The sequence below is a fragment of the Scardinius erythrophthalmus genome (assembly GCF_964197995.2).
Source record: "Scardinius erythrophthalmus genome assembly, chromosome: 21".
NCBI classification, from domain to species: domain Eukaryota; kingdom Metazoa; phylum Chordata; class Actinopteri; order Cypriniformes; family Leuciscidae; genus Scardinius; species Scardinius erythrophthalmus.
This window is the reverse complement of record NC_138241.1, coordinates 20,453,698-20,472,283: the sequence shown is the minus strand read 5'-3', so window position 1 is coordinate 20,472,283 and position 18,586 is coordinate 20,453,698. Positions and strand designations below refer to the sequence as shown.

Below are 18,586 nucleotides of genomic sequence, written 5' to 3'. Positions count from 1 at the left end.
GAACAACATAAGATGTTCTGTATACTGCCCTTGTGTTTAATACAGTTACGCTTCTCACAACAGAAAACACAAAAAACTCACAACAGGGAATCACCATTTATGAATCAAAATAGGGAATTAAAAGGGTTTATTTTATCCAAATAATGTGCACTCAAATGTACACTCATGAAACATGTTTGTAACATGATTAATCCTTAACAAGTGCAGGTCAGTGATGTGCATTGTGCCACAGTGAGGTTCACATAGAGTAGTTATAAATGAATTAAATGGTGAAAAGCACTGTTTAAATATGCATGTGATGTGGAGATAGGTTGATGGTGGGTCAAACTCTTAACTACTTACCATTCTATTATTAATGACAAAATGTTAAAATACATCGCCGCCCATGTTTACCTGCACTTGGATTAGGTAGTGTCCGTGAACACTGTCCACAAATTCTGGGACGAGAGCATCAGCTGTGGACAGTGCTGTGGATGAAACGCTTTAGGGATTTGAACTGGAGACCCTGGTCTCATAACTCTCTGCCATAAGCATTGCAATATTCAACATTTATGAGGTTCTGATTTATGAGCTGGCAACCACGTCACTCTTGTTTCTTGAAAAGCATCAGAGGAGCGTGACGTCTTCACGTTGTGAATCTAGAGGCCTCACATTATCTGCATCATTTTGAACCCACATTGATATTTATAGATTCACCCAAAAATGAAACATGACATATGACTTTCTGTTTTCTATGGAATGTTACAAGTGAATTTTTGAAGAATATCCTGGCCGTTCTTATATAATGAAAGAACATGAAAATAGCTGTCAACCTCCAAAATAAAAAAAAGAAAGAAAGATAAATGAAAGTAAAAGTGTTTTTCCAAGTCTTCTGAACTACCACCTTTTGAGATAGCTTTGTGTGAGGAAAAAAATTATCTTGACATCAATATTATCTCTCCGTTCATCAACAGTTGCTATGATGTCTGATTTGTGATTGAATCTTTTTTGAATGATTAGTTTACAAATCAGAATGATCCAGTTTAAATTCAACTCTGTGATTTGGGGATTTTAAATAACTGTTTTCCATTTTATATTTTGAAATGTGCTTTATAACAAACCTGAATTTTCAGCAGTCATCCCTCCAGTCTTCAGTGTCACATTATCCTTCAGAAATCATTATAATTGTAACACGAGGAGCAAGGAATGCATGCGAAAAAACAGATCTATAAGTGCATTTGTTTATTAGAAACAAAACCAGTAGCACCTCACTGCAGTACACGAGATCCAGGGGACGGAGTTGGATCCAGATCTAAGGGGTGGAGATTGGTAGGTTTAGGGGTGGGTTTAGGGATCAGGGGGTGGAGATGGGTAGGTTTAGGTATATGTAAGGTGGGAGGAGTTGGATCCAGATCCAACTCCTCCCTCTGGATTTTGTGTTCTGCAGTGAGGACCATCTCAACAAAACAACAACCATGATCACGGGGAACACAGAAATCCACTTGAAACACCAAACAACGCCTGACAAAGAACAAAGGAAACACAAGGGCTATTTATATACAAGTGCTAACAAAAGTAACAAGACACACCTGGGAACAATCAGGGAACTGCTCAACATGGATAACTACAAAAGGACTACAAAGATGGCAGACAGAACAGGAAACAGGAATAATAACATGTATAATAAAAGTCCAGGGACAAACACAGAGAGCAAAATGCAATGCTGATTTGATGCTCAAGAAACATTTCTTATTATTATCAATATTGGAAACTGTTGTGCTGCTTAATATTTTTGTTGAAACTGTGATATGTTTTTTTTTTCAGGGCACTTTGATGGATAGAAAGTTCAAAGAAACAGCATTTATAAAAAAAAAAAATGTTTTGTAACATTAGAAATATCCTAATTGCCACTTTTGATCAATTTATTCCAATTGTTTAATGCAATTCCTTTCTTTCAATAAATAGAAATAAAATAAAAAAAAATGTACTGACCCCAAACTTTTGAAAGGTAATGTGTACCACACAAATCTGCTAGACCACTTTTATTAGGCTTTATTTTGGAGCTTGACACCCCCGTTCCTCATTCACTTTCACCATATGAAAAAAACTAACCAGGATATTCTTCCCTTTCTCAAAATATCCACAGAACAAAAAAAGTAATACAGGTTTAAAAGAGTTAGTAAATGATAAAAGAATTTAAAATTTTGAGTGAACTGTCCCTTTAATTGGCCACTGTAAGGTGACTAATTGGTATACAAACTTGTCTGAGTTTCGAAAGAAGTCCAACGGAACTGAATTGTGACAAAAGTGCACCTTGTACATTCTTAATGGATCTGAAATGTATGCATGATTTAGTGACTGCAGGCATTACTATTTCAGGCACAACAACTGACGCTTAGACTCCCTGTGGAGAGCCTGTTCATCCTGCATGAGATTCTTCCGAAAAAAAAAAAAAAAATCAAATTCTGCCTTTGCAGAAATCAGATCAACCAAAACCAGCGTTCAACAATTAGTGGTATTATCATGCGAGCGGTGTGACAGTCGCCAGAGAGAACTGTAGGTGTCACTCCTGACATGGAATGGGGGCTGAGGCCGTTCAGTAGGAGCTGTCATTCCGAGTCAGTGAGCTCTGTCTTGCTGAAGTGGGCCCCAGTCAGATGTTCACTATGCATGCTGCATTGTCTGCTTGCCTGTTCGATAGGGCTGGCAGCAAAAGGTGACATCTGGTGACTAATGTGCTCCCATGTTCCCTCTCTTCTCTGGGCGGCAGATGCTCTGCACAGGCAGATAGGAAGAGGGGGGTGGGGGAGTGGGGTGAGCTTGAGATGGACAGGCAGTGTAACGCGTGTGTGTAATAAATGCAGTCTTTTGTAGTGCTTTTTTTTGCAGCTGATCTGTTGGTGGCTGGTGAAGAAAGAGAGGATACAAACAATTAGCACGTTGAACACTGGTAGATCTCACACTGGTTCAGATATTTTGGATGACAAGTTATTTATAGCTGGAGCCAAAACACTAATAATAAACAGACATTTAAAAAACAGAATTTGATGAAAATGTCTTGCTTTGACATATCTGCCATAACAAAACAATCTGACTGTAAAAAAAAAAAGAAAAGTTTTTTTTTTATATTGTTAATTAATATTCAGTATTTTTATCCTTTCCCCCCCATCTAAATATATAAATATCCTTAAAACAAGATCCATGTGAGAAGCAAAATTGCTTGTTTTCAGAGTAGATCTGAATGATCTTGATGTAAGAAAATGAAAGTTCAAGATTGTCTTATTGCTTAATGTTATCTTAATATTGCTGCCAAAATAAATTGTCTTATTTTAAAGGTGTTAAGTGTTTTACTAGATTTTTGTTTGTTTGTTTGCAGTTCTTATATTTCATGGCTCTATTTAAAAAGTGTTCTGATGAAAAAAAATATGCAAAAGGCAAAACAATAATTAGAAATAGTGTGACAAATAGTGTCACAGTGATTAAACATAATGCACAGCCTCCGCTTAGTGGATATCCAGAGAGAACTGTTTCACTTATGACATTATTTTTTATAGATATTTTCTTTTTTATGTAGAAAATGTATTATATTTGTTCTTATTTATTTAAGACTAGATTTTTTATATTTAATTTATTAGATTTTAGTGAGCTTCCTGGATTTGTATGTGTCTTGACTCTACTTTTCTGTGGTCATTCTATGGCTTGGGCTCGGCCTTTGGGTTTAATGGTGTCTGGAGAGTTTGATTCAACAGATCTTAAAGATAACACTTTCAGGGAGCTTCTCCAGACCGCTTCCCACACTACCACATATTCCCATCATGCCATGTTACCCAGACAGCTGTGCTTAACCTCCCTCTGGCCTTTTCGTACAGCTGCAAGTGGGCTCTTTTACCCCTGTCTCACCCATGAGTGGGTATGCGAACACAAGTACATGTGACAGAGGAGTGGACAGCTCCCATCCCGGTTCCTAACAGCCCTCCTTGTTTATTAGCCACACAGAGACATACAGCAGAAGTTCACACAATGCCACGCTGTGTCAGACCGCCGGTGCAAGGCTGTGCTGTTTCTAGACAGCCTCCAGCGTAAAACAAAGATGAAATGCCTCCGTCGTGACATTATATTTTCTTGGAAAACCATTGTTTTGTAAGATATGCTTGTGCAAAATTAGCATGTGATCCACTCCGTACAATAGTGATAGTCTCTCTTGTTGTCTGCACTGTCAGTGATTGAACTGCCTTTATGCTGATATGGCGATTTACACATTCCACAGGAAGAAGTTATTAAAACCCTTTTCATTTTAAGCTATATTGCCCTGTCTTTCCTGAGAAAATACCTGTCCTCTTTGAGATGAAAAATCTGCAGAGAGAAAATGAATTGGCAGGTTGCTTCCCCCGGGGTCTCCTCTATCAGCTAGTGCAGTGGGTGACAAAATGCAGCGCATGTGTTCCCAATACAAACCTTATTCCATCTGTGGCCCTATCAGCCAGGAAATGACATATTTATCAGAGCAGTGTGTCCTCGCAGGCAGCAGAAAGCATAGAGGCTGCTGACTGTGAAATCTCCCAGAATTAACTGGGGCTGTCCTTTTCTCCCTCCACATTACTGTTCCCCGAGGGCCATGGCGGTTCAAAGTATCCTGCATCAAAATTGCTTTTCTATTTGTTGGACTGCACACAATTAATAACATTTGTTTTGACCGAATAAATGCTCTTAAACGATAAATGCTTTTGCAAAATATAGAGAATTCACAAGACCAACTTTCATCTTTTGCAATCTGAATTATTTAATCAAACAAATTTGTAGGTAAGACATGAAAAGACATGCAAAGTGTTGGAGGGATTGGCAAGATGAAAGATCTACCAGAGACTGAATATACCATTACTTGTCCTCAGTGCCAGGGACAAAGCTGCACGCTATCAGTGCTCAAGCGTTTCAGAACAGCCTGAGGAAATGGCTTGTAATATTGTCTCAGTTTTCATGTTTTTTCAGGAGGGCCTAAAATGGAAAACATGTATTTTTGGAGCATGAGGTTGTTAGACTACAGCTAAGTGGTTCCATTTGAAGTTGTTGAGTAACATTGTGTTGCATGATGAAGCTTGATGCGATTGTTTTTTTTAATGGACAAAAAAACACACTAAATACTGACCCCCAAAAAAGACAGAGGCTTTATTTTATTTTATTTTATTTTATTCTGTAATTTTTTTTATTTTTTTATTCTGTAATTCTTAATTTACTTTATTTTTTTATTTCAGTTAAATACTTTTAACTTACAGATCAGGGCCCCTATTTTAATGATCTAAAACGCAAGTATCAAGCGCGAAATGCAAGTAACTTTGTGGGCGGGTCTTGGGCGCTGTTGCTATTATGATAAATGACTCTATTGGGATAAATGACTCTTGCGCCCGATGCAAATCTAAAATGGGTTGGTCTGAAGTAGCTTCATTACTCATAGGTGTGGTTTGGGCATAACGTGAAATCAACCAATCAGAGCATCATCTCACATTCCCTTTAAGAGCAGGCGCGTTTGTTCCATGGCGGATTGCTATTATAACGGTGGATTTGCCAGGCGCACGCCAGGAGCGGTTCACAGCTGAGGAGACCGACGTTCTCGTCAGGGCCGTAAAACACAGAGAAGTGACATTGTATGGGGATGGAGAAACCCACCCAAATTAGCTTCGGTTAAACAGGCGTATAATAATTTATGCCTATTTTTTTTATGCCTATTTTTCACATCTTCATGGACACAACAAGATGTTCCCTCATGTGTTAATATTTTTCCTTGTAATAATGTATGATTTGCAAAAATGAAAACGGCTGCGTCTGTGTGTAGATGAGAGAATCAAAGTATATGTGCGTTGTGCACACGCTATTGATTATGACCAAGCATGCGCCCTTAAAATAGCATAATGAATAACATGCGCAACGCGCCACTGACTTTAGACTAGGTTTTTCCTGGTCAGTGGCGGAATTGTTTTCTAAACCTGCAAAATAGCACCAGGGAACGTTTGCGCCGGAACACTCCTCCTCTTTGCGCTGAACCGCCCCGGGAGCGCAAGTTCATTCCCAAGTTTACCAGCGCGCTTCTGTGGAGGGAAAAGTCCGCTGTGCGCGGGTGCAAAATAGGAATGATACATGCGTCAGTTGTGCATTATTTCTCCTGCATTGAATTGTGAATAATTTATATAGCTCCTCAGTTAAAGCATATCTGAAATAATTCACAATTGTTGTACAGTTCAGTACAGACAAAACCACCAATAACAAATAATTAGGCTTTACTTGGTTGTTTTTAACATCTACGCACACACACTGTAAGCAGTAGGATGAGGTGTAGGTGTGTAAACAGATGTGGTATCAGTATGGGGCCCTTGTGTCAGGGATGTGTGCATGTGGCTTTCCTGTGTGAACAACAACAAACCGACCAGATCTTACACAGAGTCACACGTGCTACAATGTCAATCCAAGTTCATTCCAGTCTGGGCGACTATGTTAGTCTATCCTTGGTTTATTTCGGTCTGTGATGTTGCAGGAAAAAAAATACAACAATACACACAGCCAAACACATTCTGAGCATGAAACTGCATCATTTTGTTCCTCTCATAAAAATAGAAGAACCATTTTGGACTCCCCAAAAAACCTTACAGTGAACAGAAATAACCATTTTTTTCTTTTATAAAAATAACAACTTTTCCCACTATAGAGAACCTTTTGTGCAAAGGAACCAATAAAGAACAAGTATATTGTTTAGTTTTTAAGGGCAAAACAAGACTCTTTAACCTGTGAAAAGTCACCATTGCTAGGGTGACTGGGGGCTTGTGGTCTGTACAGCATTTTTTAATCAGTCAGGAGTACGTGTAACCGGTGGCTCGCGATGCTGTGCGTGATGCGTGCCCAGCCAATTCAGTTAGATAATAAACAATACATACATTTAACAGTACACTTTCTGTACCTGTTCCATACACAATGTACAGAATAACCATTGAATATGACCAATTCCTTTGGCTAACAGAGGGAACCTGACTGCATAAATGTTAACGCAAAAAAAGCTGTATTTGTGTGTAGCTGGCTGAATAAATCACATCTTTTCTCCTCTGTGCTATTAATCCATCAGTTTCCTTTAAGAATAAATGGCTAAAATGGGCAGTTTTAGGTGTTTTTCTCCAATCAATCTTCTATATGTGTCCCACAGGACTGTAAACAGAACCACCCACCCTTTAGTCACTGTATTACAGCTGTAAAGTGCAGGTAGCAAGAAAATGCTTGCGATCACTTTTAGCTGGGTAAAATCTTCTCCTGTGTAATTGCAATGTTCCACTTCAAAGACTCTGACAGGAAGGCTGGTGTAGGAGTGAGATATCCTTAAAATAGCAATTAAAGAAGCTGAGGAATAATATGACCTCCGCTTCCTTGGGTCACAACACTGAAGAGACTGAGTATATTGAGATTCTCAGCCATACCTTTCAGCCACTGTTCAGAGCTTTTATATCAACATCGCTGCTTCGCCGATTAACATTCTCTCGCTTAAAGGATTATTATGTCACAGCACGTCTCTATTTAGGCTCTTCATCATATGTATGGTAATGTAACGGTGAGTTCATTTAATATGTCCAGTACTCTGTTTCAAGTTGAATGTCACTTTATTTAAATTGATGTGGCAAGGACATGATTATTAAATGCAAACTTTTCTGGCAAGGCTGTTTTTATATCAATTCTACAGTAAATGTGAAGTATGTCCCTGCTAGAAATCTTACGTTCCCAGAACCTTCTCACAACATCCCAGCAGGTGTCAAGGACGTTACTTATTAACGTTCCCAGAACGTTCTAAACGATCATGAAGTGGAGTTCTTTAAAGGATTAGGGGACAATATTTATTTGGAAATTTGATGTTCTCAGAACGTCCTCCCTGATGGTGTCAAGGACATCGCCTGGTTACATTCCCAGAGTGTTAGTTTAAGGGTTGGGGGACGTTATTTGGCGGACCTTCAGGAAACATTCAGGATGTTCTGGGAATGTTTAAGGGACCATTACTATAGGATTTTCCCTGACCCTAACCCTAGCCCTAACCCATAACGTTTGCAGGACCAACCTAGAATGTTATTTTTTGGTCCTATTTAGGTCCTTCCATCACGTTTATTGAATGTTTTCAGAACCTTTAATAACATTACAGGAACCTTTAGGGGACCAAACTAGAATGTTAATGCAGCACTTCTTTCACCGTTCTTGATCTACAGGAACTTAATCAGGCATAAGCACTGTGTTTTCACGCTTAACACATTCAATAACATACAAAGCAGGAATCTGTCATTTATATATTGTGAACAAAAACAGATTATAAATGAATATTAAATGTGGTCATGCAAAGGGAGAGAGAGAGAACTTTGCATTTTACCTATAGGTGCTTCTTAACCAACGTTTCCAAATGGGTCAGGAAGATATGTTGCAGCGCAGTCTGAATGAAACGTCCCTATCTGACAAACAGTGAACCGTATGGGAACGTTCCGTTAACGTCCCAAAAGTCCTCTTTGCAACGTTCTTATGTGACCATAAAATAACCAAAATGGAACGTCCGCCTAAAGTCATATCGGGAACCTTGAACTCCAGCACTTTCATAACCAAAAGAGGATGTTTTGTAATGTTCTGTAAAGGTTCGGGGTTTTTGTCTCCTTTAGAGAACTTTTAGGGAACGTTGTGCAAGGTCGCAAGAAGATCTCCTCCTATGCATGTCCTTGCAGTTGTTGTTGTCATGAATATTAACATAGACACGGGTGGACAGGAAGTAGTTAAACTCACTCAGTCCTTGCCACATTTGTCACAGTAGCATGTATGATGCTCTCTGGGTTGGTGGCCTGATTTCCATTTCAGGATGATTCTCTGTTTGCCTGTGCTGCCTAGTAACGGTCAGATCTGGAGTGTGATTTATGTAAATCGGCTGGCAGGGGCTCATGGGTCAGAAGCGATCTGTTGTGAGACCACTGCTGGGCAACTGCACGGCATAAACAGTAGGATAAGACTCTGCTATCAGAGTCTCCTGTAATAGTACATTTGGATAGACCAGCACCTTCTGATTTTAAATCACCATTCATTTGCATTCATTGTAAATTGATTAATCTACAATGGGTTTTTTTGTGTGTTTTTGGATACAGCTTAAGAATTACAGTATTTGTGTGTGTCCCAAAATGCCCTAACAAAGATGGCAACATCCGAAATCCTTGTCCTTGTTGGGCCATTTTTGGTCCCCATGAGGAAAACAGCTTTTTAAATTATACTAAGTGATGTTTAGAAAGTTTTCTGTAATGGGTAGGTATAGAACATACAGTTTGTACAGTATACAAATCATTATGACTATGGAAAGTCCCCATAAAACAGGAAAACACAACATGTTTATTGGAAAAAGCATATTTTGGAATAAGCATATTTTGGAACTTCTATACAAAAACATATTTTGGAACTTCTATACAAATGTTTCAAAATATGGTAATTCCAGTAAAAAATTTATAGATTTATAGATCATGTGTCACTGAAGACTGGAGTAATGGCTGCAGAAAATTCAGCTCTGCTATCACAAGAATAAATTACATTTTGAAATGTATTAAAATAGAAACAGTTCTTTAAAATTGTAATAATATTTCACAATATTACTGTTTACATGCTTTCAAAAACCAAACTTACCAGTGACTTAACCACTGGAAATATCATTGAATTTGTGAGTTGAACTTGAGAAGTAGATCCGTCCGATTTATAAACAAATCATTCCGCTATATTAAACTGAGTCGAACTTCAAGAATGAATCATTCAAACCAGTTTTGTGTTCATTCAACAGTTCATTCAAAAGAATGATTCATCCAAAAATCAGACCTGGCTGTTAGACAATGATCAGCATTGAGGACCAAAACTATCCATTTTATAATAAATTATGCATCGTTTTGATCTGATTGCTTATAGTCAAGATGATAACGTCTATGATAATGGTTAAATCTGAATCACAATCGTCTTACACAACCGCAAAAAAAGCCAAACTAATTTATGCCTGCTTTGACCCATCTCAACCCCTATTATCAAAGTATACAATTATAAATGCATTTACGCCAGATCAGCATTAAACAGTCCGTGTAAAGACACCTTTAGTCAAATCTGAAATCATTTTGCACATGTATTATGTATTATGTTACCTTCCCCAGGTATTCTGTTGTAAAACAACCAAGATTATCATTTTTATTACTTCTACCTGCACAAGGCAAAGAGTTAATTATTATATTCATTACCTCAATACGATTGTTCTGCCATGCACCGTTGAGGAATAGACCATTCCTTGAGACGTTCAGCCCCACCGATACAATGTACACCAGGGATGCAGCTCTGTGCTTATGTCAGTGTCTTCAAAGAAGTCACATACTATCTGAATGCATGTGGGTTTTGCCTTTGACTCCAAATGTGTTTGCAGTTGGGTCTGAATTAGAGGAGTGCATTGTAGTGTTGATCAGAGTGCTGCTGTCATAAGCTTCAAGCCATTCTTATCTCCTTTTTGCAGCATGGCTTACAGTGCCTTCATTTGGATCACCAGCAAAACAAAACTGGGCAAAACAGAAGCAGGAATTAGTCAGTTTTCTTTTTATCCCCCTGTGTTCAAAAATGCTAACATTTGACATAGCGAATAATTCCGAGAGGTTCAAGAGAAGCTTGCCAGTCGCTAGCTTTCTGGCCAGCGTGCATCTTTGAGCATTACCTTATTAGATTAATGATATCCAGATGATGCATTCGAGGGGGAGCTCGCTGCCAGTACAATAAAGAAAACCCACGCAGACGTTTCTTTAAACAGAGGCAAGGTGTCACAAAATAATTAGAGCGGTGTTTGTAGGTCCGCCGCGACTGCAATGTGGTGCGGCGCTCGCCTTGTTTTCGGAGAACGCGATCTGAAATGACTCTTGTGAGGGTGAGCGCTTCGGCACCGGTGCAGATGGTCTCGGGGCCATGTGTGTGCCAATGGGAAATTTAATTGCGCTGCATTTAAAAGTATCTGTTTTAATAGCAGGGTTCTGGAGTTTCCCGCTGGCTCGTTTTAATTAGTTTGAATACATTACGCTCCTGTTGGAGCTCTACCTGCCAGGATTGATCACCGGACTGGGAGTACACAGGGGCCATTTGCATTCACATCTGTTGGCCCCGTAGATTGAAGCAGTTACGCACCCTGCGATTCAGTGCTTCTCTTTATCAGCAGCAGGGAAAAATGGAAACCTATCGCCTGATGGATTACTCCATTTTTAAGGGTGTGAAAGTGTCTGAAAGCAGGAAAATCACACACTGAGTGGTTTTCAGGAAACGTGTGGAAAGGTTAAATCCATGGATCGCACTGCACATTTTTTCTCTTTTATTTCTCACTATCCGGTCAGATTTATTGGTGTGATGATGTACCTTTTGTTCTAAATTAATTTTTAACAACTGTTCTGTGATTTTGTGCTTACAGCAATGACAAAAAGATTCAGTTTCATTTAAGGCTGGTTTATTTCTTTCAGCACACGCATATGCTGTTGATCATCGAGGTTACCTAATACAGATGTTCCCTAAAACAGCTTTTTCCCCTTTCACAATCATAACTTGGACGTGGAATACAATTCGATATAAGCAGAACAGCTTTGCCCCGATGGAGAACCTCAGCACGGCATACCGCTCAGAATCCTCCGGTTTCTTGTCTCCTCCAGTTAAAAAAAGTGCACTCCCAGCTCCTCAGGACCCTGACTAAGGCTGTATCAGTCAGCAAACACAAGCTGACTAAGGTCTAATTTATGTTATGAAAGAGAAAGTGAGAAAATCTCAATTTAATAAGTCCTGCATCATGAGCCCGTTGGCGCAGGCTTCATAGCCATCGGGACTGCAGAGGCTGAAATGGTGTGTTTTTCCCTGCTACTTCAATATCATGATTCTCTGTGTGCCTACTGTAAGGCTACTTTCAAAAAAGGTTTTCTATGCAGTAGAAAACGTTTACAGTGATTACACCAGGGATCAGGCATTATCGACTTCTCGAGCAGAAGTAGAAGTTGCTGGTGTTTAAAAGTTATTAAAGTTGCTGTAAGCGATGTCTGATGCTCTGGAACCAAACTTAGCCACTAAAGCGGACAAGTAGTAACCCTATCTGATTATCTTATGGCACCATGACCTCATAAGCCCCTGCTGGCAGAAGTTGAAGGCTAACAAAAAAAGAAAATGTTCAGCAGGCAACATTTAAAGTCCCACTGTGGTGAAAATTTTAATGTTGTTTATGTCTGTGTGGTATTTTTAATGTGCTTTAAGACAAACCATGTACAAATGCATAAGTCAACACCATTGCTAAGTATTTTCTCCTTAAAACTGAAGTGAACCAAAGATCTTAAAAATGCGGTTTGAAATCGCTGGTGTTTCGCATGATCGCTGGTGCGTCAATGTGTGATCGTCGGTGAGTGGATCTCTGAGCTCGGCAAAAGTTTTTTTTTTTTTTTTTTTACGGAAACGGTGGTGCGTTGAACACCCTGTTCTGATGACTTAAGAGTTGCAACTATGGCAGCTGAGAAGGCCATTCTTTGTGTTCTTTTTGAAGAACTTTCGGAGCCTGATGAAATCGGTATAAATACGTGTTTAATACTGCAAAATACGCTCGATGTTACAGTCACTGCCCTTGCTGTCCAGAATAAAAGAGATCATCCCAATCGAGTGAAGGGATTTGTGGAAACTGTGGTTCCTAATTATTGTGATCCAACATTTGCCTTGCATTTCAGGATGAAAAGACAAACATGTTTTCTAATATCTTCAATTGTTGCGTATACCAAGCTGCAGCGGGCACATTGTAAACGACTTTACTTGGACCCATTGTGCGAGCTGTCTCTTTAACACCGCGTGGTTTATGTTGCTGCTGATTGGGCTGACATTTTTGACACACCCACCAAACAAGAGAAAACGTATCTCAAACCCCGTTGCACACCGTTTCCAGTGCTGCGTTCCAGTCCAAAATTGTCACTTGCTAACTTCCCTCCGTCTCGTTCACTCGGATGTACGTCATTGCGAGTGCCCACTACTGGCGGAAACTGCAATGGGCTGAATTGGAACGTCCTAAGCCCTTGATCACTTGGAATCAGCTGTGTAGTTGATTTATTATTTACATTTGTTTTCCCTTTAAGAATTTGTTTAATGCAGCATCCAAATGTATATATGGTGTTTGGGTTGTTTTCAATTAAAAAAAATTTGAATTAATAGATCATAGAGTTGTTTGTTGTGGTGGTGATTAGACGAGATATGTGGTTACGTCACAATCGTACTGCATTGTGGGACATATAGGTGCCTGAAGTGTACATATGAAGTAGACTCGCTCCCTCGGTCAAAATCGAGGGAGCGAGGGTCTGTCCATATAAACTTCCCTCGTCCACTTCATGAAGTGGAACGCACTTCAAAATGGCGGCGGGGATTCCCCCGAGGAGAAGTGCTTAGGGAAGTTCGCAAGTGCGCGTCTAAAAGTGGACTGGAACGCAGCACAGGAAACATGCAGTTCAACCCGGAAACCGTAGCAAAACGTTGCGCACCAGTTTGAGCTTGAACGTGCCCCTGGTGTAAGGGAGTGGAGGCGGGGCTAATTTGCATATTCACCACGTATACTAAATGAGGCAAGGGTGTATAGTTACATTCAAGCTATTTTAAGGCATGAAGAAATTGTTTTTGAAGGAAAAACGTGTAAATATGCCATTTTGGTGATCAAAGATGAGTTTTAAGGGATACAATTATAGACTACAGAGGGACTATTTTTAATTGTATATTAATATTTTATATTTATTATGATAATTACAATATTATTTAATTGGAATTATACTAAATTAGTGAACAGAATTTGTTAAACTGGTGAAAATCAGTACGTCATCTGAGTGTTGTCAAAGTTGACAAAAGCAACAATAGCGTTCTTGCATGACAAACTGACAACTGCTTATGAAGCTGAAACATGGCACCAACTTGAATGATTCGTTTCAACAACCACTTTCCTGTTCTGCCTGGTGAGCATCCAAAATGACTGACAGAAAGAAAATGCATCAAAGTCTTCTCACCGGCTAAACAAAGAATCTGACCGCAGCCTGTCACATTTGTTTTTGCAATTTATTTATTTCAAGATATTTCAGGACACCTAATTCAGTGATAGCCTATCTGTCAGACAAAGGGTTATTGACCAAATAGCATACTATAAAAATCTTTTTTTGACACATTTAAGTCAAATTTGAATAAAAATGTGCCTTTTATCCCCCCCCCCTTTTTTTTTGCCTTTTAAAACCCAAACTATCAAACTAAAATGTGCAAAGGTTTAAACTCCATAGAATTAATTTTTAGGATGGTTATTGTTATTTAATTTTTATAAAAACGTTAATTCTAATTCTATTCTATAAAAACAGGTTTTGATTAGGCTGTTGTATTTTCATTTTCTGAATGGGCATAAACTTTACTCTCATCAGTACAACAGGCAAGTCCAGATCATACAACATTAAACACCATTACTTTCATTGTATGCAAGATAAAAAAATAAATAAAAAAAAACACTTAAAGGGACAGTTCACCCATAAACTCTGTCATCATTTAGTCACCCTCACGTTGTTGCAAACCCGGTAAAATATCTTACTTCTGCTTAACAAAAAATAATATATTTTGAAGAATGTCGGGAACCGAACAGTTAATGGGCCCCATTGACTTCCATAGTATTTTTTTTCCTGCATTCGAAGTCAATAGAACCCCACAACTGTTCGGTTCCCGACATTCTTTTTTCTTTTTTTTTCACAGAAGAAATAAAGTCATTTTTGGGTGAACTTATGCCATTAAGTTCATCACTGAATTTACACTTAAAACTCAAATGATTCTACCTTAATGCTACAGGTTGTAGTTGTGCATCGTGCTGAAAGATTTTTGCATTGCTTCCTGTCTGCTTTAACGCATTGGCTTGCTGATGATGACATGATAAATTGTGATCTGCATTTAGAATTTGAAATGAAACATGCACATAAAACTGTTAGAAATACCTTAATTTATGTTCAGACATCAATCAGTGTGCAGTAATAGAAAACAGATGAGAAAATTGTGGCAGGAATATTATTATTAACCCATTGCCAAGGAGAGAACTGAATGTGTGAGATACTGAGCGTGTATCCTTTAACAACCAGAGCCTTTCTGAGCTTAGTAAAAGCAGATGTTCACCTGAGACCTTGCCAAAGATATGTGATGTAACAGGTTGAGCTGTGAAGACCCTCCTTGAATCTCTTCCCGCTGGTTCCCCAAAGGCTGAGTGCTGTTTAAGGGCTCCAAACCTGAACAGACTGCAAGGAGGAGTTCTGACTACTTCATTCTAATACCGCCACATGACACACTGTTGCTGTGGAAACGTGTGTTTGGGAAGGGCGCCCTGTGCGCTTTTTTGGACCCATGTGCTCTCTTTAATGATGCTTTTCATTCCAGTTTCATTTAAGTAATTCATAGTTTAGTAATTCTTTAAACTTATTCACAGTTCTTTTTTTTAAATCCTGAAAATGTTTAAACATTAACATTGTCATTCATAGCATACCTTTCGCAATGGCGGGCAACAGCTAATACAACTCCACAGTCCTTATTTAGAGAAAAGCCAAGTTGTGTGATCATTATGTCTAACTAATCTCAATGTCATTCAGAGCCGAGGCATGTTTGTGAATGAACAATGAGGACGAGACCAGACCGGACGATACATGGCCGCTGGCAAAGCATTAATAAAACAATATGTTTTACAAATGCATGTATTAAAAAAACACCATCTCATGAATTATTACTTATTGCCTAATAATTCAACATCACTGTGTTATTTTGAGGGAAATATACTTTACAAACTATTTGATCACTTTTGGACATTTAGAAATACACATTTTAGATTTATTATTAATAGATACACTGCGTTATTAATGTACATAATGTAAAATGTTGAGGTTAAAATGTAAAAAAAAAAGTCTCTTATGTTCAACAATGCTGCATTTATTTGATCAAAAAAAAATTATAAATTTTTTACTGTAAAAACAATAATATTGTGAAATATTCTTACAATTAAAAATAACTATTTTTAATATATTTTAAAACTTTTTTAAAATGTATTTCTGTGTTGGCAAAGCTGATTTTTTTTCAGTCTTCAGAGTCACATGATCATTCAGAAATCATTCTAATATGCTGATTTGCTGCTCAAGAAACATTTCTGATAATTATCAATGCAAGTTGTGTTGCTTAAAGGGATAGTTCACTTTAAATTTTGGTATGTTTTAGCTTACCTCAAGGGCATCCAAGATGTATTTTTTTCCGCAGTAGTTTCAATTTTGATATTTTTAGGTCAAACCGTTCTTGTCTGTCAGTCATTTAATGCAGGTCTATGGTCACTGTCTCAAAGAGCATGCGAGTCCAAATTAAAACAATTCCCCATCTGCCTGGTGCATAGATATATACACTAGATGTCGCATTGTCTACGGCAGTTCATTGGAACGAATGTCTTTAAGGCGACATCTAGTGTATCTATGCACCAGTCTGCGTACATGTCACACACCAGGATGCGCGCGCGCCCTCAGATCGCTTGGATGTGGCTGTGTATAAGAGGTAAAAACGATATAATTACTGTTCGTTTTCTCACACAAACCGCTCGTTTCGTGTCTTAGGCCATCAATGTGTACTTACGATGGGGAATTGTTTAATTTGGACGATGGGGAATTGTTTTAATTTGGACTCTGTGCATGCTCTTTGAGACAGTGACCATAGACCTGCATTATATGACTGACAGACAAGAACGATTTGACAGCCAGAAAGTGTCCAAATACGGCGTGGGTTGGTTATACATTGTTATATTATAAAACAGACATCACATAAGGATGAACCAGAAACTGTAGGTTGTGTGTTTCTATTTTGCTAATGTATTTCTTTCTCTTGAAAGTCTCTCTGTTTCAGACCCTTGATGTTATGGTAAAGGAACTGAAAGACTCACAGAGCCCTGAGGGTGATTTGTTGTTAAGGAAACCAAGCAGGAGCGTGTTACAAGGCATCAGTTCACTCCGAGCGCCTGTCCTCTGCTGCGCGCTAGAAGAGCGGGTAATGGATCAGACCGGGGCCCAGGAGACCTCTGCCTGAATCAAACCGTTCAATACGTGCCAACACAGGCTCCTCTGCCTCCGAGCAGCAACCAGAGGAAAGAGCCATATAGACAGACACCTGATTTAAAACTTCAGCTCTGCACATGCACTCACCCTTCGATGTATTAGCATATAACATAGACATATTCTTTTACTCAGAAAAGAAAAACTCACCATTGGACTGGCCTGATTGATTCGCTGTGTTTGTGTGTAGAGGTTGCTGTGCTAACATGGTTTTGTTCCTTAGCCACAGAGGTTTCGTATCCGTCACTGTCCCGTTAAGACTGCCTGCAAATTAGTCTCTGCCATGCTTTTCTTTCCAGGATGCAAAATAAAGGAGTTACAAATGATGAAGCGCAGATGTACACAGAAGTGTGTTTGCCCTCTTTAGGACTAATTTAAGTCCTCCCTGAATTTGATTACTACTAAGTAGATTGATAACCGTTGGAATATCAGCGTGGTTAACTAATTCACTCTTAGACACAGAACTACATTGAAAACATTTTTTTAGGGGGTGCATTATGCTGAGAACACAGTTTTTCACAGACATTATATCAAGGACAGATGATCGCACTCAAAAATAAAAATAAAACAGTACTGTGAAATACAGTAATCTAATGTGGGACATATAAACTTCACAAGCTCTATTTATATGTTAAAATAACTGTATTCTAGCTGATTTGTCATGTAATGAAGTATTGTAGAGTATCACAGTAAATCACAAATGTTGGTAGTGCAGAAATAATATTGCTTTGATTCACCCTATATAGAAATAGTCAATGCATTATTTTCTAAGAATTGTTATTTCCCAATAGATTTTTTGACATTGAATTGCTCGAGTGACAATAATAAAACGATTGAAATATGAACAAAAAGTCTTAAAATGTATCAATGCATTCTGTAATTAATATTTCATTTTTGAAGCTAGTAACTCAAGCTAAATAATTCATTTTTCAATATTGTTCTTAAAAATCCAAGCTCATTCTTACTGATACAGTCAAACATAGCTGTTCATTTCTTCTGAACACATGAAACATGTATCATTATTGTGCTACTAATGCATAAATACAATTATATTATTGTAAACACATCCACTATTTAGAACAATTTCCAGTGAGGAAATGCAATTACAGTTTTTCTTCTATAGATTGCCATGTGGTAACATGGTTATTTTTCCTGTTGATACAGTGTCCATATGGCAATGTCCATACTTTTCTGTAAAACTGTTAGAAAAAGTAGATCTATGAACATCATCTATTTACTTTTCAAAGATGCAGCAAAAAAATCCAGATGTAGAAGAAATGTGTATAATAGCTCAATTTGAATAGCACAGCAGCAAGTGTTTTCCGCAGGAAAGAGTCCTTAGAGAGAAAATGAAATGTCATGTGGCTTAAAGACAGCATATTATTGGTTACATTAAAGACTGGCCTTTATTACAATTTATTGTCAATTTATGAGCACATGAAAAGTGACAGAAATTGTTGTGTCAT

General features: G+C 38.3%; 1 long non-coding RNA gene across 1 annotated transcript; it reads right to left on the bottom strand.

The window, feature by feature from the left end:
• Positions 1-100: 100 nt before the first annotated feature.
• Positions 101-10,920, bottom strand: LOC308681905. Its single transcript, XR_014029085.1, has 3 exons — positions 10,697-10,920; positions 10,236-10,544; positions 101-2,883 (listed from the first exon to the last, which is right to left on the bottom strand). It is a non-coding gene; the product is annotated as an uncharacterized lncRNA (long non-coding RNA).
• Positions 10,921-18,586: the final 7,666 nt, after the last annotated feature.